Source organism: Elephantulus edwardii, unplaced genomic scaffold (assembly GCF_000299155.1).
Source record: "Elephantulus edwardii isolate Elephantulus edwardi_28Jun2011 unplaced genomic scaffold, EleEdw1.0 scaffold00046, whole genome shotgun sequence".
Classification (NCBI taxonomy): Eukaryota; Metazoa; Chordata; class Mammalia; order Macroscelidea; family Macroscelididae; genus Elephantulus; species Elephantulus edwardii.
Genome location: NW_006399796.1, coordinates 19,780,499 through 19,804,195, shown reverse-complemented (window position 1 = coordinate 19,804,195; position 23,697 = coordinate 19,780,499). Strand labels below are relative to the sequence as shown.

Here is a 23,697-nt window from a genome sequence, read left to right as displayed (position 1 = left end):
AACATCAAGAAGACAAAGATTCTCACCACTAGGCTGACTGGCAGCACCATGATAGATGGAGAACAGATTGAGGTTGTTAAAAAATGCAGCTTGCTCTGTTCCACAATAAACACTCTTAGAACCAGCAGTCACGAAATCAAATAAAGAATTGCATTTGGAAAATCTTCTGTCAAGGACCTCTCCAGAGTTCCAAAAAGCAACAATATCAGTCTAGAGACCAAGGTGCACCTAATCCAAGCCATTGTCTTTGCAATTACTTGCTATGCCTCAAAAAGTTGGACAATGACTAAGAATGACAGAAGAATAATTGATGCCTTCAAATTGTGGTGCTGGAGAACAGCCTTGAAAATACTATGGACCATCAAGAAAACAAATGGGTTTGCCTTGGAGAGGGTGAAACCAGGATCTCCATGGAGGGTAGGATTTTGAAGCTCTGTCTCACATACTTTGGGATGTGGCCAGGAGAGATTGGTCCTTAGATAAGAACCTCATACTCAAAAGGGTAGAGGGACAGCACAGGAGAGGAAGACCTCAGATGAGATGGATTGATTCAGTGACTGGGGCAATGGGAGCTGTTGTGTTGGAATTAGTACCATTGGCTCAGGACAGGGCAGGAGTCAGAGCTGCCGTACAAAAGGTTGCTATGAGTTGCAGGTGAATTGACAGCACACAACAACAACATCATGATGCTACCCACTGGTCAAGTAGTAAGGATTTTTGTTTTCTTGATGTTGAGACAGAATCTTTATTGAAGGAGGCAGACTTTGATCTTCTGTAGCAAGTCTTTTCCACTTTTTGCAATCGGCTGTTTCATCAGCATAGAATAGATTATTGGTGAGTTTTCCTCTAGTTCTTATGTCTCATTGTTCTTCATGTAGTCCAGATTCTCAAATCATTTGTTCAGCATACAGATTTTTTTCATTTTTATTTTGTTTTATTTTATTATTTTTTATGTGTGTACTGTCAAATCATATCTGACTGGTACAGGCAGAGATTGACCCTTCTTCTCCAGCAAAGCATCTGGTGGATTCAAACCACGAGCCTCTGGGATTGCAGTACAGTTTCTTGCCAGTAGGTCACCAAAGTTCCCAGCATACAGATTTAATAGAGATGGAGAAATGACACAACTTTGACTGAAGGAATCTCTAGGAAAATTCAAAGACAGAAGGCCAAAACCCCAGAAACTAGATAAAATTATAACCTCTGACTTATAAATATGACAAATTGTGAAATGACCTAACATGTGGCTCCAGAAACGTAAAAATTCACACTTGTATTTACCTCAGTTCTTTTATTTAATGCATACTGTCCATTTATCAGCACAATTTACAACAACAAAGACTGGAAAAAAGTGTGAAGAAACTAAGCAATCATCAAAATCATATTCAGGTATTGTCATAGGCTGAGACTTCAGAATTTTCAGCCTGTGACCTTAAAAGAACTTTGATTGCAATAGTATGGACTATAATGGAAGAGGTGGACACCATGCATACATGTATGGGGAAGATAATCAGAGAAATGGAAACTCTAAGAATAAAAATGAGTTACTGCAGTTGTGCTGGAGAAGAATATTGAATATACCATGGACTGCTAGGAGAACAAATAGTTTTGTCCTGAAGAGGGTGAAATGAGGCTGTTCCATGGAGGTAAGGATTCTGAAGCTTTGTCTGACATACTTTGGGCATGTTACAAAAAGGGACCAGTCCTTGGAGAGGGGTGTCATACTTGGGAGGGTGGAGCGACAGTGAAGGAGAGGAAAACCCTCAATGAGATGAATTGATTCAGTGATTGGGGTAATGGAGGTAGGTGTATCAGAGACAGTAAGATTGGCATAGGATAGAGCAAGGTTCAGGGCTGTTGTATATAGAGTCACTATGAGTCGCAAATTACTTGATAGCATATAACAACAAAAACTAGAAACAAAAAACACTGTAAAACAAATTTGTCAAAGTTTAATAGGACAGCAAGCAATACATGTTGAAGATGATGAGAGAAAGAGACTCTTGCACAGTGTTGGTCGGAGCGTAAAATGGGATTACCACTCTGGAAGGCAGTTTGATGTTAACTCAAAAAGGTGAACATAGAAATTCCATATGACCCAGCTATTCTATACCATGAGAAAATTAGGACTTAGATACAAACTTTGTACACCAATGTTCATAGCAGCATTATTCGCCATTGCAAGAAGATGGAAACAGCCCAAATGTCCAACCACAATCAAATGGATTGAAATAGTGTGGTACATTCACACTATACAGCACTCAAGAGCAATGATTTTGAAAAATGATAACTTTGGAGAGTTTGGAGAGATTGGAGAGCATTATGCTAAGTGAAATAACTCAGTCCCTTAAGGACAAATACTGTTGTATTTGACCACATGAGACATTTACTGTAGAAATAGAAAAATAACTAGTAAAACGTGTATGAGCATCCAAGGAGGAGAGGATTGGAAAAGAGGGGTGAGGATGGGTAGGGAGGAAATCATGGAGTCATACAAGTTAAGGATGGAAAGAGGAGTGGGTAAAGGAAATCGGAAAGACCTGGAGGGGATATGGAAATATGACAATTGTGGGCATATGGTTCAATGTTGGTTAATTTGGTAAAGTATAATGAATCAGAATGATGTATGGACCACAATGTGAATGAAGGATAGTGTGAAGCATAATGTATATGGACTTTTAAAGCAAATTAACATAAAACAAATTTAAAAAAAAAAAACAAACCCAACCCACTGTAATACAAATAATGTCTTTGAAGATAGTTTCAGAAGACTGAAGGCAAAGAAAGAATCTGTGACCTTGAAGAAAGTCAGTTGAATTTTCCAAATTGCTGGTGAAGGAGGGGCAGAGAAACAGAATATCAAAAAGCTGTGGAATAATTGATAGGAGAAAAATGGACAATCTCCTCCCATATGATTATACGCTCTGAAAACCCTCGGGAGAGTCAGCTACAAATAAATTCTGACTTGACATAAAAACATGAAATAATCACAAATGTGAACAATAAATATAATGAGAAAACTAGAAAAAGAGGAAAGGCGTAGAAGAAATATCTGCAGACATATGGCTGAGAATTTTTAAAAAATTGTTGGAAAACATAAAACAGACATTTACAGATTAATCCTACTAATAGCAGAAGACACATTCTTTTCAACTTGATAGAGAGCTTTCACCAACACAGACCATGTTCTGGTCCACAGAACACATCTTAACATAATTAAAAGCATAGAAATCACACAATGTATGCTCTAAGATCACAATTGAATTAAACTAGAAATCAGCAAAGAAAGATAACCAGGAAATTCTAAAATATTTAGATATTAAAATACACATTTACAAATAACACAAGTTGCAGAAGCAAATAAAATACAAGATAGGTTGAACTAAATAAAGAGGAAAATATCAAGTAATAGTACTTGTGAGATACAGCAAAAGTAGTGCTTACAAGGAAATGTATAGCACTGTATACTTATATTAGAAAAAAGAAAAATCTAAGATCACTTATCTAAACTACCTTTTAAAAAGAGAAGCAAAATATGAGTATAATGTAATCAGAGAAAAAATAACAAAAATTCAAGCAGAAATCAGTAAGATTGAAGCAGGAAAATAAGAGAAAATTTGATGAAACAAAAATCTGATTTTGTGAAAGAGTTCGCAAAGTTCTGATGACAGAAATAAAGAAGATCCAAATAAATGGATAGCTTGACTCGGTGACTGCAGCAATGTACTCAAGTGTATCAGATATGGTAAGGAAGGCGCAGACTAGGACAAGATTCAGATTTATTATTCATAGGGTCACTATGAGCCATACTCGACTTGATGGTACCTAACAACAACATTATGTATCCATAAATGTCAAGATTCAGTATTATTAAGATATCAATGATTTTCATTTTCTAGAGAGACGTAATACAATCTCAATGACGAAATTCTGGCAATGCACTATTAGTTTATGAGTATTGACATGCTGACCAAAAAGAAAAGTTGCAGAATAACCAATACAATATTAAAGAATAAATTTGGAATTGACATTTCCTGATCTCAAGATTTACTACAAAGCAATAGTAAGTCATTGCAGTATTGGCAGAGAATGAACAAATAGATCAATGGAACAGAGCAGAGAGCCCAGAAATAGACCTACACAAATACAGACAATTGATATTTTTATAAAGAAGGGGGGGGGGAGGCAATCCAAAAGAAAAAGAACAACTTTTAATATGTTATGTTAGAACAACTAAACATATGGTGTTATTTTTGGTATTGTCAAGACAAGCAGGACTCATATTGACCCTACGAACAACAGATCTGAGCCCTATCCTATCCTGTGCCATCTTTATCATTTCTGACATATATGAGCTCATTGCAATATTCACTGTGTCAATCCATCTATCTGGTTGAGGATCTTCCCCTCTTTAGCAGACTCTATACCTTTCCAAGCATTATGCCCTTTACAAGGAATAGCCTTTCCTAATAGCATGTCCGAAGTATGTGAGTCAAAGCTTTATCATCTTTGCCTCAAGGGAGTAATCTGGCTGTCCTTTCTCCAAGACATACCTGTTCTTTTGGCAATCCATGGGATATTCAGTACCCTTCTCCAATACCAGGGCTCAAAGACATCAATTCTTCCAAACACGTAGAGTTAATGCCTTTTACAAAGAATGGATAATAGAATTAAATATAAAATGTTGTTCTTGTTGTTGTTATCTGCATCAAGTCACCTGCAACTCATAGCAACCCTATGTACAACAGCTCTGCATCCTGCTCTGTCCTGAGCAGTCTCACTGATTCTGAGACGCCTACCATCATTGCCCTAATTATCAATTATCACTACAGCTTATCCGGGGTCTTCCTCTCCTGTGCTGTCTCTCCACCCTTCTGAGCATGAAGTCTTTCTCCTGGCCATGTTCCCCAAATATGTGAGATAGAGCTGCAAAATTCTAGCCTCCAAGGAGAACCTTGTTTTACCCCCTCCCAGACAGACTTATTTTCTTGGCAATGCATGGTATGTTCAAGAAACTATAAAACATCTAGGAGATAAAAAAGGCAAAAATTTTTATGACTTTGTGTTTAGTTATGACTCTTTTGGTATAAACTAAAACTGGAAAATTTAAACATTTTAAAAACAGTATTGTATTAATATTAAAAGCTTATGCTCTACTAAAGATTCTGGTAAAGGAATGAAAAGATAGACCACATACTGGACAACAATATCTGAAAAACATAGATCATAATATTTTAAATAAACAAAGAACATTTAAAATGCAACAATAAGAAAACAAACAACTGAAAAATAAAATAGACACTTTACTAAACAAGATTTACTGAAAGCACATAAACATATGAAAAGATGCACAATATTGTTATCAATAGAAAATTGGAGAAGGGGAGAAATGAGATTTAATTGAATTCCTGTTATGATCATTAAAATCCAAAATATAAACTGCTCAGAATATTAGCAGTACATTCGTTTCAAGGTAGGAACTTTTTTTCACTCCTGGTGGATATGCAAAATCATACAGCTAGTTTGGAGAACAGTTTATCAGTTTCTTACAAAACTAGTACTTGGTAAGGAGTTGCTCTGACAACTCATAGGCGGATGGTTTGGATCTACCAGCTAGTCCGCTAGAAAAAAATGAGCAATTTCATCCAGTGCAAATTAAAGTCTCTGAAAACTTTTTGGAGGATCAACCATGAGTTGGTTACAACCGGGCAGCATTGAGGTTACCACATACATATCCAACAATCACTTTCCCTGAAAATGACCCAAATTAGTAGAAAATTTAAGTTTTTACAGAAAACTTCACATAAATGTTTATAATAACCTTATTAATGGTTGTTAAAACTTGGAAACAAGCAAGTTGTCCTTCAATATGTAAATTGATAAGCAAATGATATTCATCCATGTAATTGCACAGATAAAGAGACATAAGTCAGTCATTCATCAAGGCACAAAAAGAAGAATCTTAAATACATAGTACTAATTTAAAGAACTGAGTCTTAACAGACCACACAGCATGTAATTCCAAATATATGACATTCAAAAAATGGCAGAATAGTATCCTAGGTAAAAAAATCATTAGCTGACAATGGGAAAGTGGGATAGATGAGTAGGTAAAACACAGGGCACTTTTAAGGCCATTCTACTTGCTCAGCATTTCTTTTATTATTATTATTATTATTATTATTACTTTTGATGAACGTTTACAGAAACTTTGGATTTCCATTCATTCCTTTTTGCAGCTTGGTATTTCTTAAGCTGAAGCAATTGAATAAAAAAGTCAAGCCCCAAGTGGCAATAATTAAGAATGTTATGGCTCGAAATTTAATGATCCAGGAAATATAAAAAAGATGGAGAAACTACACAGAGTTACTATACTGAAAATAACTGCCTGAGTCAGAGGAAGTTCATGTAAAAATATATGATCAAGAGGCAATGGTGATGAAAGAGGAAGTTCAAGTGCTCTGGAGGAGTTGGGGGCGCAGAAGACTACAGGAACTGATGGCCAAGGATTGACATGTTTCAACAAACAGATGCTGCCCTGGATAAGCTCACCAGGTTGTGCAAGGAAATCTGGAGGACAACTACCTGGCTAACCGACTAAAGGGGATCTATATTTATACCCATTCAAAAAAAAAAAGTGATCCAACATAGTATGAAAATTTTTGAAAATTATCACTAATATCCCAGGCAAGCAAAATCCTGTTTAAGATTATCTAAAAACAAAATGTAACAGCACAATGACAGAGAACAGCCAGAATTGCAAGCTATGTTTAGAAGAGTCCGTGGCACTAGGGACATCACTGTCAATGTCAGATGGATCTTGGCTGAAAGAAAAGAGTATCAGAGGAATGTCTCTCTGTTTTATTGACTATGAAAAGGCATTTGACTGTGTGGATCACAGCAAATTGTGGCTAATCTTGAAATGAATGTGAAACATGTACTTGGACTAGAAAGTAATAGAACAGAGGAAAGAAACACTGCATGCTTCCAAATCAAGAAAAAAATGTTTCAGAGATACATTTTGTCTCCATATATTTTCAATATATATGCAGTAAAGATCATTCAGGGGGTTGGACTTTGTGAGGAGGAATGTGGTTTCAAGATTGGAAGAAGACTCAACAACCTATGCTGTGTAAATGATACAACCTTGCTTCCTAAAACCAAAGAGGACCTGAAGTGTTTGCTACAGGAGGTCAAGAACTGTAGCTTCAATATTGATTGAAGCTCAACCTCAAGTAAAAAAAGATTCTCACCACTGGACCAATTGGTAGCACCATGAGAGATGGAGAAGAGATTGAGATTGCTAACAATTTCATTTACTTGGTTCCAAAGCCAACATTCTTTGCACCAGAAGTTAGCATATCAAAAGATGAATTGCACTGGGAAAATCTGTGAACAGAGACCTCTCTAGATTGCTTAAGAGCAACGATGTCAGTCTAGAGACTAAGGTACACCTGATCGAGGCAATGATTTTTACAATTACTTGCTATACATCTGAGAGCTGGACAATGATTAAGGGTGACAGATATATTGATGTCTTTGAGTTGTGGTAGTGGAGATGAGTATTGAGCATTCCTTGGACTGCCAAAAGAACAAACAAGTATGTCCTGGAGAGGGTGAAACTGAGTTTCTCCAGGGAGGCAAGAATATTGATGCTCCATTTCATATTTTAGGCACATGGCCAGGAGACACCAATCCTTAAAGAAGGACACCATGCTTGCAAAGGTGGAGAGAGAGCACTAGAGAGAGCGAGAGACTCTGGATGAGATGGATTGATACAGTTACGGGGGTCATGGGGATTGGTGTGTTGGAGATAATAAGATTAGCCCAGGATAGGGCAGGGTTCAGAGCTATTGTGCATGAGTCATTATGAGTTGCAGTCGACTCGACAGCACATAACAACACCATACGATAGTGTAATGGTGGACACATTACATGAATTTTGAAACCCATAAAAATAAGCAAATAATGAGCCCTAATATTAAGTGTACAGTGGAAGGAAAGTGTATTCCTTCTGTCTTCTTTCAATGCTTCTTGAATCATTTGAAATTTTGTCCATGGCATCTTTCAGTATTGCAACTAGATCCTTGAATATGTTTCTCAGTTCTTTCAGTTTGAAAAATCCTTAGTGAATTCTTCCCTTTGTATTCTCTAACTCCAGGTCTTTGGATATTTCATTACAATATTATTGTACCAAAGAGAACTGGTTGACACTGAGAAAATTCAGGAATCATCTTATGAACAGGAGCCAATGGTAACAAAGGAAGTTAAGCTGTGCTAAAAAGACTGGCAAAAAATAAAGCCCTAGAAATAGATGGGTTACTGGTTGACATTTTTCTTTTTTTTTTCTTTTTTTTTTTTTTTTTTATTCTTATTGTATCATTTTTACATGTACTGTCAAATCAGATCTGACTAGTACAGGAAGAGATTGCCCCCTCCTTCTCCAGCAGAACATCTACATCTGGTGGATTTGAACCGCATACCTCTGGGATTGCAGTGCAGCGTCTTGCCTCTAGGCCACCAGAGCTCCCTGTCATTTTTCAACTAACAGGTGTAACCCTGGAAATGTTCATCAATCTATGTCAGAAAAATTGGTGGACAGCTAACTGGCTGACTGACTGGAAGATATACATATTTCTCCACATTCCAAAGAATGGTGATCCAACAGAATGTGGAAATTATTGAACAATATCATTAATATCACATGGAAACAAAATATTGCTGATGATCATCCAAAAATAGCTGGAATAATATATTGATAGAACTGCCAGAAGGTCAATCTGCATTCAGAAGAGGCTGAGGGATATCATTGCTAATGTCAGATAGATCTTGGCTGAAAGCAGAGAATATCATAAAAATGTCTGTTTTATTGACCACGCAAAGGCACTTGACTGTGTGGATTACACCAAACCATGGCTAACACTGAGAAGAATGGGAATCCCACAACACTTAATTGTGCTTATGCAAAATCTATATTTAGACCAAGAAGCTGTTGCCAAAATGGAGCAAAGGAGCACAGCGTTTTTTAAAAATCAGGAATGGTATCCATCAGTGATGTATCCTCTCTCCATACCTATCTGGTCTGTATGCTGAGCAAATAAATCATGAAGCTGGACTCTGTGAAGAAGAAGGTGTCATCAAGATCAGAGGAAGACTCATCAACAGCCTAAACTATGCAGATGACACAATTTTGCTTACTGAAAGGGGGACCTGGAACATTTGTTGAAGAAGTTCAAAGACTACAGCCTTCAATAAGAATTTCATCTGAGCATTAAGAAGACAAAGGTCGTTACCACTGGAACAGTGGGCAACATCATGCTAGATGGGAAAAGAATTGAAATTGTTAATAATTTAGTCTAGCTTGGTTCCACAATCAACACCTTTGGAACCAGCTCTCAGGAGATAAGTAAATGTTTTACTTTAGTCAAGTTCACTATCAGGAATCTCTCCGAAATACTGAAGAGCACTGACGTCAGTTTGAAATGAAGATGCACCTGAATCAGACCATGGTCTTTTCAATAACTTGCTATACCTCTGAGAGGTGAACAGTAAATAAGGATGACAGAAGAATTAATGCCTTCGAGTTGTGATGTTGTACAAGAGAACTGAATATTTTGTGCACTGTCAGAAGAACAGATATATCTTAGAAACGGGGCAGCCAGAGAGCTCCTTGGAGACATGGATGGCTTCATCTCTCATATTTTGGACTTTTGGACATGTTGCTAGGAAAGCTTATTCCTTGGAAAAGGATATCATGCTTGGAGGAGGGGGTCAATGAAAGATAGGAAGACTCCATTGAGATGAATTGACACAATGCAGCACAATGGGCTCGAGTTTTTCAGAGACGATGAGAATGACATAGGACAAAACAGGACTCAAATTTGTTGTTCATGGGTTCACTCTGAGTCAGACTCTTGATGGCCCCTAACAACAACAAAGGCATAAACTGTGGACTTCACTTAATAGTGCTTCAACATTAGTTTATCAGTTTTAACAAATGGGTCACAGTAATACTCGATATTCCCATGACACTGGGGTCAGGAAGCAGAAGTGTCGTATGAGAACTCGGTATTTTCTGTGTGCTCTTTTTTTAAACCAAAAACTCCTATCAAAGAGTAGTTTCTTGGTTTTTTCCTAATTTCAGACTAAATAATGATTATATTAGTAACTGAGTCACAGTAATATTCCTAGCATACATCTTGCATGACAGGATTTTTTTTCTTCTACTTACTGAGCTCATTCTTCCTTTCTGTAGGGTTTGGTGGTTTGGCCAGACACTTGATTCTCTACGAGACATCTGGTTATGTCATTAACAGCTATTCCTGAATGTTTTGGCTATTGCCAAAGTAGTCTGTTGGTTTTTAAAAAAAAAATCATCATGCCATCTTGGGAAATATTACTCTTGCAGACTACTGTTTATTATTTAAATCAGCTGTAGAGGCAAAGTTATTTTTAAAATGGGCAAAGTATTTTCTAAAATAATGTAATGAATTTGTAGGGAAAGATGGTGAAAAGTTGTCTCGCATACTTCAGGTATGTTGTTAAGGGGAGCCAATCCTTGGAAAAGGACATCATGCTCAGAAGAGGGTCTGTGAAGAAGAGGAAGATCCACAATGAGATGGATTATTGACACAGTGACTCTAAACATGGACTCAAGTATATCAGAGACTATGAGGATGACAGAATAGTGCAAGTTTCTGATCTGTTGCTCACAGAATCATGAGCCATGGTTGACTTGAAGATACCTAACAATATTTACAGTCACAGCCAAGTCCATTGTCTGTTTTGAGAACATTCCTTTTTTTATGATCATTAAATTTCCTTTTATTATATCTTCTCGCTTATTAGCTTGTATTTGTAGCATTTATGACAAAATAAGCATCAAAACCGAAGTAAAAACAACTGAGAAAGATGGACTAAATTATGTGTACTGCATTGAAACAGATGAGAGAGAGAACTGTTTAAAAGGGATATATGATTAGGTAATATTGTTGTGACAGGAGTCCAGAATGAAGGCTGCATAGTGAAGTAGACTTAGGGGGTAGGGATTGTATAACAATGGAAGAATTTTACTTTTCAAACAGAAAAATGAACTGGAGGGGAGAGATGAGCAGGGATAAAAGTGCAATAATGAATGGATAGAAATCCAAAATCTCTGTAAATTTTTATTAAAATTAATAATAATAAATCAGAAAGAAAACAACTTCAATGTAAGTCAATACCTTGTGGGAGATCAAAAGAATTTTGCACTGACTGCTATGTTCGCTGGCTCATTATCTTTGTGGTAGAATATGTGGAATAGTCTCTTTTTCAAAGAAAATGTGGATATAATAAAAATATTAATAGTCCATGTCTACTGGGACAATAAGAGGCATTATTACAGAAAATAGATTAAAACTGTTATCAATTTCATCTTATTTGGATCCATATATAACACTCTTGGTACCAACAGTCAGGCAACGTATAGTATTGGGAAAGGCTGGTGTTAGGGACCTCTCAAAAGTTCTGAAAAACAATGATGTCAGTGTAAAGACTAAGATGTACCTAATTCAGATCATGGTCTTCCCAAACACCTGCAATGCTGGATAATGAATAATAATGAAAGAAAAAGAATTGATGCCATTTATCTATGGTGTTGGAGAAGGGTACTAAACATACATGGACTATCAAAAGAATAAACAGTTATGTCTTAGGAAAATTGCAACCAAAGTGATTCTTGGAAACAAGGATTCATTTGTCTCAAGTACTTTGGGTGTGCTTTAGAAGATTTTTTATTCTTTAGAAAGGGACAACATATCTGGAAATGTGGAGGGTCAGCAAAAGAGAGGAAGACACAGTGACTGCCCCAGTATGTCAGATATTATAAGGATGACACAGGAAAGGACAGGGTTAGGACCTGTTGTTCATAGGATCACTATGTGTCATGCTCAACAAGACAGCACTTAACAACAATGACAACATTGGTTGACAGCACAGCTCCTTACCACCTGCGCTCCCTCATAGCAACTCTTTCTAAAACAGAATGATGAAACAGTGCATCATACAATTATTGCTGTGTTTTAATCCATTGTTGTTGCCACTGGGGAATCTATCTTGTTGAAGATGTTCCTCTCTTTTACTGACCTTTTACTAAGCAAATCTTTCTTCAGGGACCAGGCCATTCTGATAATATGTCCAAAGTATGTAAGATAGTCTCACCAGCCTTTGATCTTCATTTGCAAGTACGTCAGGGCGTCTTCATTGTCTACAGGCAAATTTCTGTTCTCCATGTGCTCATAGTTGCTAATGAATGTTCCTCCAATCGGATTCAACATTCTTCTTCATCTAGTCTAATGATGTATTATGATGTGAAGTCCCTTATATATATTTTAGCTTATTGGATTATTTACTCAGCATACAAAATCAATTGGTGTGGTAAGGAAACAGCCCTGAAATATACTCTTCCTGATTGTAAACCGTGCAGTGATATCTTCTTATTCTATCTAAATGACTGACTCTTGGTTTGTATATAAGTTCCATATGAGAACAATTTTTTTCCTGGAATTTCCATTCTTTTAAATGTTATCTGTAATTCATTATAACCCATATGACTAGATGACCAAGAAACCATATGTAAACTCTCTTATATTCTCCTTTCAGTCAAGATCCATTTGACAGCAGCAATCTAGTTTGAATTTTTAAGAGTTATCTGTTTTATTGTTTGTTTGCTGTTTTTTCTTAATGGAAACTTGGGTGAAAGTTTAGACAACAAACTGGTTTTCCATTCAACAATTCTTACCATTTGTAAGTGTGTGTGAAACTTCTAGCAATCCCCTCACCGTAACAACACTCTTTCTTCTTCCTCCTCATGTTGCCCTTTGTCCTTTTTCTCTATCCCTTCCTGCTTTCTTAGCTTCATCCTTGGGCAAATGATGCCTCTAGATCTCAAATTGTTGATTGTTCTAGTGAGTGCATAGCAAATCGGTGTTATTCTTCCCGTTATAGGTCTGTCTTTCTTTTGAATCCAAATTGAACAAAATAATTCAGTCCCAGGTCTTAAGAGTCTTTAAGGTCCATAGTCTCTGAGGCTTCCCTAGTTTCTACTAGACCAGTTAACCTAGACTTTTGAAAATTATTTTGTATTCTGTTCCCATTTTTCTCTTACTATTTCCAGGAGAAGCTCTGATGGGCTAGTGGTAAGAAGCTGTGCTACAATCCCAATGACACACAGTTCTAACCCACCAGCTGCTCCACAAGAGAAGGATGGACAAACTTCTATGTGATTTACTGCCTCTGAATACCAGCTGAAGGGATAGATATAGCTCCCAGCTGGAGAGGCAGGTATGTGTCAGTTTCAGCTTGGTGGCAAACAACAACAACAACATATCCAGCAGACAGGAGAAAAATGGGAGCAAATCTCAAAATCATTAAAAACAAAAACAGACCAACCCAAATAACTATTGTACTGAGGACGTGGAGCTCTGGCAGTACAAATCAGGCATGTGGTTAAAATCCACCAGTTGTTTTGTGGGAGAATAATGGGCAACCTCCTTTCTTGGGATTCACTGCCTCTGAAAACCCCACTGAAGCATAAGCTCTGAGTTGGTTCCAGTTGAATGGTACGCAGCAATAACACCATATCCAGGATCACTTATTGTGATTTCTTTCAAAGTGGCCAGAGGTAGGTAAGGTTCATCTAGTTTAGCCATTTTCTAATTATCTTCAGCAATTTTTATTTCTTGCATGTGTTATTAGTGAAAATACACTGCTTAATCCAAACCCACTCCCGTCAAGTTAATTCTGACTCATAGAGGCATCACACTATTTTTCGAGTGTAGAAATGTGTCCAGCAGATTGCCATATTTGGAGAAAACAACTTCTAAAAGAAGAGACTCACCCTTAAAATTCTTAGTAGAAAAATGACTTTAAGTGGAAACTAGAAGTTCTTTTCCTTTTCCTTCTCCCTCATTGTATGCTTTTGCTGAGTTGGATTGTTTGGGTATTTGAGTTGGTTCAGAAAGTATTTCCAGTGGGTGACTCATTCCAGGTAGCAGATAGAGAAAAAAATGTAGAAATGCTGCACTTTTAGTTTCATACTGCGTACAGAACCTTATTGCTGGCAATTTTATTATGACCAAGTTTTTAATAATAAACAACCACATACCGTTCTTTCTCACATTTCTCATCTCTTAACATTGCATATGTCTAAACACCATTCAAAACAATATAAATGTATATATATATATATATATATAAACTTACGTCTGTGAAATATATTCTATTTTCATCTTCATTGTACAGATACAGAATAAAAGACCTTATGTAACTTGCCCAAGTGGTATAACTGGGATTGCCATCAAGCAGTTTTGTGTGACAGCCTGCATTCTTAGCCATTAAATTATACTGTCTATGTGCACACACTCTTTTTTCAAACCTAAAAAGAAGTTACATAATCTCCCTGCTGGAATAGGAAATGCAGGGATGTTTCTTTCTCACATCACCATTTTCCACTCTCTATATCTGCATAAAGACAAGGAGGCCAATTTGATGTCAACAACCTGGCAACCTGTCCTCTTGTTTTCGGTAGTGACATCAAGATTGACAGGATTTCTAAGGGGCACAAGGAAATTGCAACCTAGTTATCTCTAGGCAAACTCTATCTAATAATACAGAGAGAGAGAGAGACTTTAAAAAAAAATCCCATTTTCCATCCAGTATCGAGAACTTAATATCACCTCATTCTCTCCTTTCAAAAACCCAGGGCAGGTTTATAAACTAAGAACAAAAAATAAAAATTAAATGGAATCAAAAGAAAAGGATTCCCCACACTCAGCAATCAGCCACCGTATCCATTGCTATTCTGGTTCAGACACAAGCACTATTGACCTAAACCTCTGCAGTCTTCACTTGACCCGTTTTATGGCTTTCACTTTTGTTTTGTGTGCATCTTTCTTAAAGGTTTCTCACTGCAGCCTTGAAAACCCTAAATCTCTTTTGTTTTTTGTGCATTTTTCTTAAAGGTTTCTCACTGCAGCCTTGAAAACCCTAAATCTCTTGATGGTCCTTCAAGTGCAGACTTTTGGTTACATCCCCAGTTCGCCTATTCTCAGGATTTATTACTTGCTAGCCTCATTGAGTTCCTGCAGTTTTGTTGATAGCACTGTTTTTCTATTCCAGAGGTCTTTACATCCATGTTTTACTCCGTCAGATTCTAAATACTACTTCCTCATAGAGGCTTTACTTCAATTTTTATTTTCAAGTAAATAGATGAGTTCTATTCAAGCTTTACTACTACTCTTGTTCTTTGAAATATTCACAATTTGTTGTGCTTATTGATTTACATACTTGCCATTGTTTTAAATTTTTCTTTTTAGTAGACTATCTGGGAGCTCTCAGAAGTGCTGATGAGCAAGAATGTCAGTCTAGAGACTAAGGTGCCTCTTATCCAGGCTATGGTCTTTGCAATTATTTGCTATGCATCAGAAAGCTGGAAAATTACCAAAGAACACCAAAGAATTGATGCCTTAGAATATTGTGTGCTAGAGAAGAGTACTAAACATACCATGCACAACCAAGAGAGCTAATAGATATGATATGTCTTTGAGAAGGTGAAATAAAGCATCTCCTTGGAGACAAGGACTTTGAGGCTTTATCTCACATACTTTAGACATGTTCTAGAAGGGGCCAGTACTTGGAGAAGGATATCATGCTTGGAAGAATCAAGGAACAGTGCTGGAGAGGAAGTCCCTGAATGAGATGGATAGACACAGTAACTGGGGTAATGAAGGTTGGTGTGTCCGACAGTGATACTGGCTCGGGGTAGGGCAGGGTTCAGAGCTATTGTGCATAATGGGCTATGAGCTGTAGTTGACTCGAAAGTACATAACAACAACAACAACCAACTGAAGGGACAGCTTGTGGTGTAGTCTGCAGCGAGCTGAACTGATAGCCCAAAGGCATATCTCTTGGCTGGAGAAAAATGGGCAATGTTTTCCTGGGTAATTTACAGCGTCCAGAAACGGTTGCAGGGTGGTGATCATGGGGGTTCGGTCAGGTATGAGACTGTTCTGGCTCAAGGGCTATGAATTGATTGAAGCAACTTGAATGCTTAGCACAATATCTGTCACACACTTACTAACACCAGGTGGCGCCAAAAAGCAAAGCAGGGACTAGAATGAACCTGAATCCCAAATCATGCTTGAACTCCAGGTTCACTATAGTTATTAGAATTACCTGAGACTGTAACAAACTTATCGTTAAAATTTTTATTTTTTGTATCCTCCCAAAATATATTGAGTGGAATTTTATAATATTGTCCTATTCTGATTTTTACAACTCTAAAAATAAAATTGATAGATGGAAGAATTTTTTTTTTACTTTAAGCAAATTTATTAATTCTTACTCCCTTCTTCCTTTTCCCCCATCCCTGTTAACCCTCAGTATTTATTACATCCATATATAAATATGTTCTTTTGTTACTGGTCTATGTCTCTTGGTATAATTTATTCTAGAGTCATGTATACTGTTTAGTAATTCATGAATGACTGATAGGTTTTCAATGATGAATTATGAATTGTTCCATTGTGTGAATGCACCAGAATTTGGTTAGCCATTAATCAGTTAATGGACACCTAAGTTGTTTCCGACTTAGTAAATAATGCTGAAATAAATATAATTGTGTGTTTGTTGTGTGGCAGACCTTGTTTCTTCAAGTTATATAACTAGTCGTGGCATTGCTGGGTCAAATGATAAATGATGACGTATTGATTTTAAAGTTCACAACTTAAAAAGTCATAGAGATACAGTTTATCTCAAAATAAATGTTGTAATAATGAGAATGATTTTGAAATTTACTTGTAATGTTTGAGTTCCTGATAACTTGAATTATTCATTTAAGAATTTGAGTGACTAACTTTCTCTATAAAGAAAAAGAAACTCATCCAGAATCAGATGATTGGGTTAACTGATCCTGACACTTTCAACTTTAATTATATATGCTTCTATAGAGCAAGGAAAGACTACATGTTTCAAAAGTAGGAAAGAAAGACATCAAGGCTGTGTCTTGTATCCACATCTTCTCAATCTATATGCAGAACAGATCATTCACGAGGCTGGGCTCTATGAGGAGGAATGTGGCATCAACATCGGAGGAAAGCTCATCAGCAACCTGTGTTTTGCAGATGACACAACCATGCTTGACAAAAGTGAGGAGAACCAGAAGTATTTGTTGCAGAAAATCAATGACTGTAGTCTTCAATATGGATTGAAACTCAACATCAAGAAAATAAATTCTCACCACTCGGCCAACAGACAATACCATTAAATATGGAGAAAAGATTGCGATTGCTAACAATTTCAGCTTACTTGACTGCACAGTCAACACTCGTGGCACGAGCAGTGAAGAAATCAAAAGATGAATCACATTGGGGAAGTCTGCTATCAGGTAAAAGTGCTATCTAAAGTGCTAAAGATTAATGATGTCAGTCCAGGGACTAAGATGCATCTGATCCAGGCCATGGTATTCACAATTACTTGTTATGCATCAGAGAATTCAACAATGACTAAGGATGACAGAAGAATAATCAATGCCTTTGAGTTGCAGTGCTGGAGAAGAATACTGAACATACTACGGAGCGCCAAGAAAACAAACAGGTCTGTATTGCAAAGGGTAAAACCAAGTTTCTCATTGGAGGCAAGGATTTTGAAGCTTCATTTCACATACTTTCAGCATGTAAACAGAAGGGGTCAGTCTTTAGAGAAGGACATCATGCTTGGAAAGATGGAGGGACAGTGCAGGACAGGAAGACCCCAGAGGAGATGAATTGACATAGTGACTGGGATCATGTTGGTAGGTGTGTCAGAGCCAGTGAGACTGACTCAAGATGGGAAAGGGTTCAGACCTATTGTACATAGAGTTGCTATGAGTTGCAGGCAACTCAATGAAAGAAAGTAACAGCAATGTTCTGATTTAAATATTGTAAAATTATTAGTTTTGGAACTACTTGTATTATTCTTCAAGGGAAATTCTACCTCTTCCTTTATGTTTCTTTGTTAGATATTGTGCTGTGAAGCCCTGACTCACAGCAACGCTATGTACCTTAGAATGCTACACTGACCAGTCCTGCATCACCTTCACAATCGTTGCTGTGCTTTTGTTTAGTATTTTAGCCATTGTGTCACCTACCTTGTTGAGGGTCTTCCTTTCTTTCAAGACCCTCTACTTCACCAAACATGCTGTCCTTCCTCAGGAACTGGCCCTTGCAAGACAAGGTCTCACCATCCTTGTTTCTGAGGACCATCATGATTGCACTTATTCCAAGATAGATTTGTTGGGGTTTTGTTTCAATCTTTGTTATTATTACAATACTGAATTTCATTTTTTTTTTACCCACTGTGTCAAGAACCTTCTACTGTGACCTCTTTCTGAGTTTAGCAGTGCTATCTCAGTACTGTCTCGTTCTTCTGGCCTCAGGATCATGGAAGTTGAGGACTTTGAGATCCATTTTTTGCTAAGGACTAATAATTTTCATGCATCTTTGATTTTCTTCCCTCGTCTTTACTCCAAACAGTGAAACGGATGGTCACACCTTAAATGGCAGGCCATAGAGTTTTTAAGCTTAAATTGCTGTTTCAAACCTTCTTGCTTTTCAGAAAGCAAAGATGTGGCCTCTACATATCATTGATTGTGATTCCTCCAATCCTGAAGTGTTCTTCTTCATATAGCCAACATTTTCAGATTGTTTGCTCAGATATTTATGGGCATAACATACTCAAAAGAGCTCAAATATACTTAAAGTGATCTGGATTAAAACACTCATTCTCCCATTTTCCCTAAGACAAAGAATTTTACCTTCATTTCTTCACTGAAGTTATTGAATTTTTATTAATCTATCATACATAACTGCTAATTCTGCTAAGTTAAAAAAATTCTAAGCTACTCTAATTATTAAAATAGCAAGTAATCAATGACCAGGCCCAAGCACCAACAAGGAAAACTGGAAACTTCTCCTTTTCTTATTGCAGAAATGATTCTTCCTAAGTCACTTTTACATGGCAAAGAGTGCAGTAAGATTGAAATTGAAGAGACTTTCCTCCTTATTAAAGCGGTTTTTAAAATAGAAAGTTTGGAAACTATTTTCCTCTCTATTCCAATCAGGGCCAGGTACAAACATTGTTTCCTTCTAGTTTTTTTATCCTCTGGATAATTAGGAAACATGGAGACTTAGTGCCAAAGAACATATAAACCATTTCTCTCCATCAGCCAGAGTACTAGAAAGGCAAAAGGATCGTTCCCTTTATTAGCTTTGGTGGCTTAGTGGAATTAAAAAGATCACCCATGGCTCATACTGTACAAAGTAATATCTGACAGTGAAGAGAGAAGGTGCAGGGTCTTTGACAATAAACCCACCTAAAGACAGACGCCCTGAATACCTAAACCCTGCAAACGAATGGCACAGTAATTCCAGCTTCAAGATGGATTATTCTGATATTCCACTCAACTTCAGTATATAAAGTAAAAGAATATTGGGACTCATTTTTTTCTATTAATCCTAAGCAAATTTACAGAAATTGTAAGACACAGACTGGCCTCAGAGATCAGAGAGCTGGATTATCCTCCTGACTTTGCCTGTCACCAGTAAGCTAAAAGCCATTAGGTCTTTTCTGTCACTAAAACCTACACCTTGAATCTCCTTATCTGTGAAATTAGTTAATAGACAAGATTTGTCTACTATTGAGTTCTATTCGGCATCATAAGATGTGATGCACTGGGAAAAACTGTTGTCAAGGATCTTTACAAACTTCTAAAGAGCAATGAGAGTATTTTAAAGACTAACGTACACCTAACCCAAGCCATGATATTTTCTTTTTTCTCTCTCTCTTTTTTCTTATTAATTTTAATAGACATTTACAGAGGGTTTGGATTTCCATTCATCCATTGCCACACCTTTAGATCTTCAGTTATTTTTCTCCCCAAGATGTCTCCAAATAGCCTTTAACATTCAACTTTTGGTTAGCAACAAAGCAAGCTATACATTTGTACCATCCAGTGACTAACTATTAATGTGTCTATTTTAAGCAAAATATATACACATAGCTTGTTAGATACTAGTACGTGGCATAGTATATATGCTATGGGGAAGGTCAATGGCTGAATTTTTAGGTCTTTGAGAAGATGGCTTTAGATCTTGATATATCTTTTTTCTCCTTTACATTAAGTCATAACTGACTCATAGCTGCCTTCCAGCAGGTTTTCTGAGGCTATGACTCTCATAGGATGAGTCTGTCCATCTTTCTTCTGTGGAGCAGCTAGTAGGGTCAAACTGTCTGCTTCCATAAATACATGAGGAAATTAGCCAGGCAGATATCTGAGGATGGAATGTGTAAAGGATAGGAAATAGAAAGGCAAAGTCCTGATTTATAGGTTTCAGGATCAGGATGGAGATGAGTATGGATGGAGCACTGTATGAGGGGCAAAGTAACAGGAGCTAAAACCTATTGACCATTGCCAAAGAGTTGATTCTTACTCATACTGATCATATGGGACAGAACAGAACTACCCCAGAGTGCCTAAGCTTGCAAATATTTACAGAACTAGATTGTCATATCTCTCCTGAGGAGTGGCTAGTGAGTTCCAATCTCTAACTTTTCAGACAATGGATGAGCAGTTAACCATTATATCATCAAGTCTCCTTCACATGGTGGAGGGATAAAGGAGCATTCCCACAGGGTAGTTAAGAATTTGATGACATAAGTATCTATAAAAGTGGGAAGATTTAAGGCAAGCAAGTAAGAGATTGAGAAGTCTCAAGGGCCTCATCAAACTAACACACAAACGCCAAAGCTCTGGACTACTAACAGAAAGGTTGACCTTGGAAGATAGACCTTGGGATCTGGCTTTGAAGATTCACAGTCTTTTAATTTTGAGACTCTGTGGACTCATTCTCCTCTGCCAGCCTGGAATTGAGTTCAACTCAAAGGTAACTAATAATAACAATAGACTTAAAACATGCTAAGAGAGAGTTTCTAAGAAGCAGGGGGTGGGGGTAGTTGTCACTGTACCCGTAGAGGGTAGAGGAAAGGTCATGGAAAAGGACTAGAAGCAGCAGTGTATCTAGGCAAAATAGAGCCAGTTCAGAAATTCTTTTTAAATTGCTGAATGACCTCTCATAGCTAGTGATTAAAACTGTGATGGCAAGTAGCAGTGGTTCATTGGTGCTCCCTCCGCAAATGGATCCCAGGACATATATGAGCAGGTGTCATACCTGTTATACCTTAGATGCATCTCTGACTAGAGGTTTCCATGTAAAGACACAGCTACCAATTATGTAAGACCTTTCAAAAAGGGAACGAGAGAAAGAAGTGTTTCCTTCTTCCTGCTCTCTTCTCTCTTCACAATGTTTTGAGATGGACAGTGCTCTGTAGTATCCAATCCACTTAGAAGCCTGCAGCGAAGAAACCTGTGGGTGCAGTTCATCTTCTTGGGCATGGATCAGTGTGGACTTGGTTAGAGAGTGGATTAAAGGTACAAAAATTGTACAAAATAATAAGGATTCAGAGGGATCGTAGACTTAAAGTCATTTCCGGGGGGTTGTTGTTGTTGTTGTTATGTGCCATTGAGTCATTTGCGACTCATAGCCACCCTATGTACAAGAGCTTGAAACGCTGTTCTATCCTGTACCAACCTAACCATCTCAAAGGCACTTATTACCACGGCTCCAGTCACAGAATGGATCCATTTCATTGAAGGTCTTCCTCTCCTCCGCCGCCCCTCCACTCTGCCAAACATGATGTCCCTCTCCAAAGACCAGTCCCTCCTTGCAACATGCCCAAAGTATGTCAGATGGAGCTTCAGAATCCTTGACTCGAAGGAGCATTCTGGCTTCACCTTTTCCAGGACAAACCTGTTTGTTCTCCTAGCAGTCCATGGTATATTCAACACACTTCTCTAGCACCAAAGCTCAAAGGCATCAATTCTCTTTCTATCAACCCTATTCACTGTACAACTCTCTGATGCATGGCAAGTAATTGCAAAGATTGTAGCCTGGATCAGGCGCACCTTAGTCTCCAGCCTGACGTCGTTGCTCTTCAGTACTCTTGAGAGGTCCTTTATAGCCAACTTTCCCAATGCAATTCGTCTCTTGATTTCCTGGCTGCTGTTACCAAGAGTACTGATTGCGGAGCCAAGCAAACTAAAACTGTTAACTATCTCAATCTCTTCACCATCCATACGGATACTGCCAATTGGCCCAGTGGTGAGAATCTTTGTTTTCTTGATGTTGAGTTTCAATCCATACAGGAAGCTGCAGTCCTTGACCTTCTGCAGCAGGCACTTCGAATCCTCCTCAGTTTCAGCAAGCAGGGTTGTGTCATCTGCATAACATAGGTTGTTGATGACTCTTCCACCAATCCTGATGTCCACTTTGTACAGCCTAGCATCTCAGATGATCTGTCCTGCATACATATTGAAAAGGTATGGAGACAGAATACATCCCTGATGGACCCCATTCTTGATTTTGAACCATGTAGTGTCTTCTTGCTCTGTTCTGGCCACTGCCTCTTGGTCCAAGTATAGGTTTCGCATTAGCACAATCAAATCTTCTGGGATTCCCATTCTTCCCAGAGTCAGCCATAGCTTGTTGTGATCCACACAGTCAAAAGCCTTTGCATAGTTAATGAAGCACAGATAGACATTTTTCTGGTATTCTTTGCTTTCTGCCAAGATCCATCTAACATTAGCTATAATATCCCTACTACCATGACCTCTTCTAAATCCAGCCTGCACACCTGGCAGTTCTCTGTTGACATATTGTTCCAAACGTTTTTGGATAATTTTCAGCAGAATCTTGCTTGCATGTGATATTAATGATATTGTTCAATAATTTCTGCACTCTGTTGGGTCACCTTTCTTTGGAATGGGAACAAATATCGTTCATTTCCAGTCAGTGGGCCAGCTGGCTGTTCTCCAGATTTCTTGGCACAACTTAGTGAGCACATCCAGGGCAGTGTTTGTTTGTTGAAATATGTCAATTGATATGCTTTCAACTCCTGGAGTCTTGTTTTTTGCCAATTCCTTCAGAGCAATTTGAACTTCCTCCTTCATCACCATAACAGGCTTTCAAAAACCCTATGTACAATAGAGCACACTTAGACTATTACTTGGACTAGCAGACATGGCAATTAAGACTGAGTTCTTAGAAACGGAAATACAGAGAAGAAGGAACAGCTGTAAGCAGACACTAGTGATTGGAACGTGGAACATGAGAAGCATAAAAGTAGGAAAGTTGAATATTGTTAAGAAAGAAATGGAATGCATAAATATTGACATATTAGGTATTGGCGAAATGAGATGGCTTGGCATGGGACATTTTGAATCAGACAATTATATCATTTACTAAGCCGGGGATGAAAAAGTGAGGAAGAACAGGGTTGGTTTCATAATTTAAAAAGTCATTTCTAGATCCATCCTGAAATACAATGTGGTGAGCGACAGGAAAATATCCATACACATACAAGGAAGTCCAGTGAATACCACTATCATTCAAATATATGCACCAACAATGAGAGCCAAAGAGGAGGAAATAGAAGATTTCTACCAACTTTTGCAGTCAGAAGTTGATCAAACATGCAATCAAGATGCATTGATAGTAATGGATGACTGGAATGCAAAAGTTGGGGACAGGGAAGAAGGATCAGTAGCTGGAAAACACGGCTCGGTGA

General features: G+C 37.7%; 1 pseudogene; it reads right to left on the bottom strand.

Annotated features, from left to right (window-relative positions):
* Positions 1-5,698: 5,698 nt before the first annotated feature.
* The window catches only part of LOC102849193, a 115,753-nt pseudogene continuing 97,754 nt past the window's right edge, over positions 5,699-23,697 (bottom strand).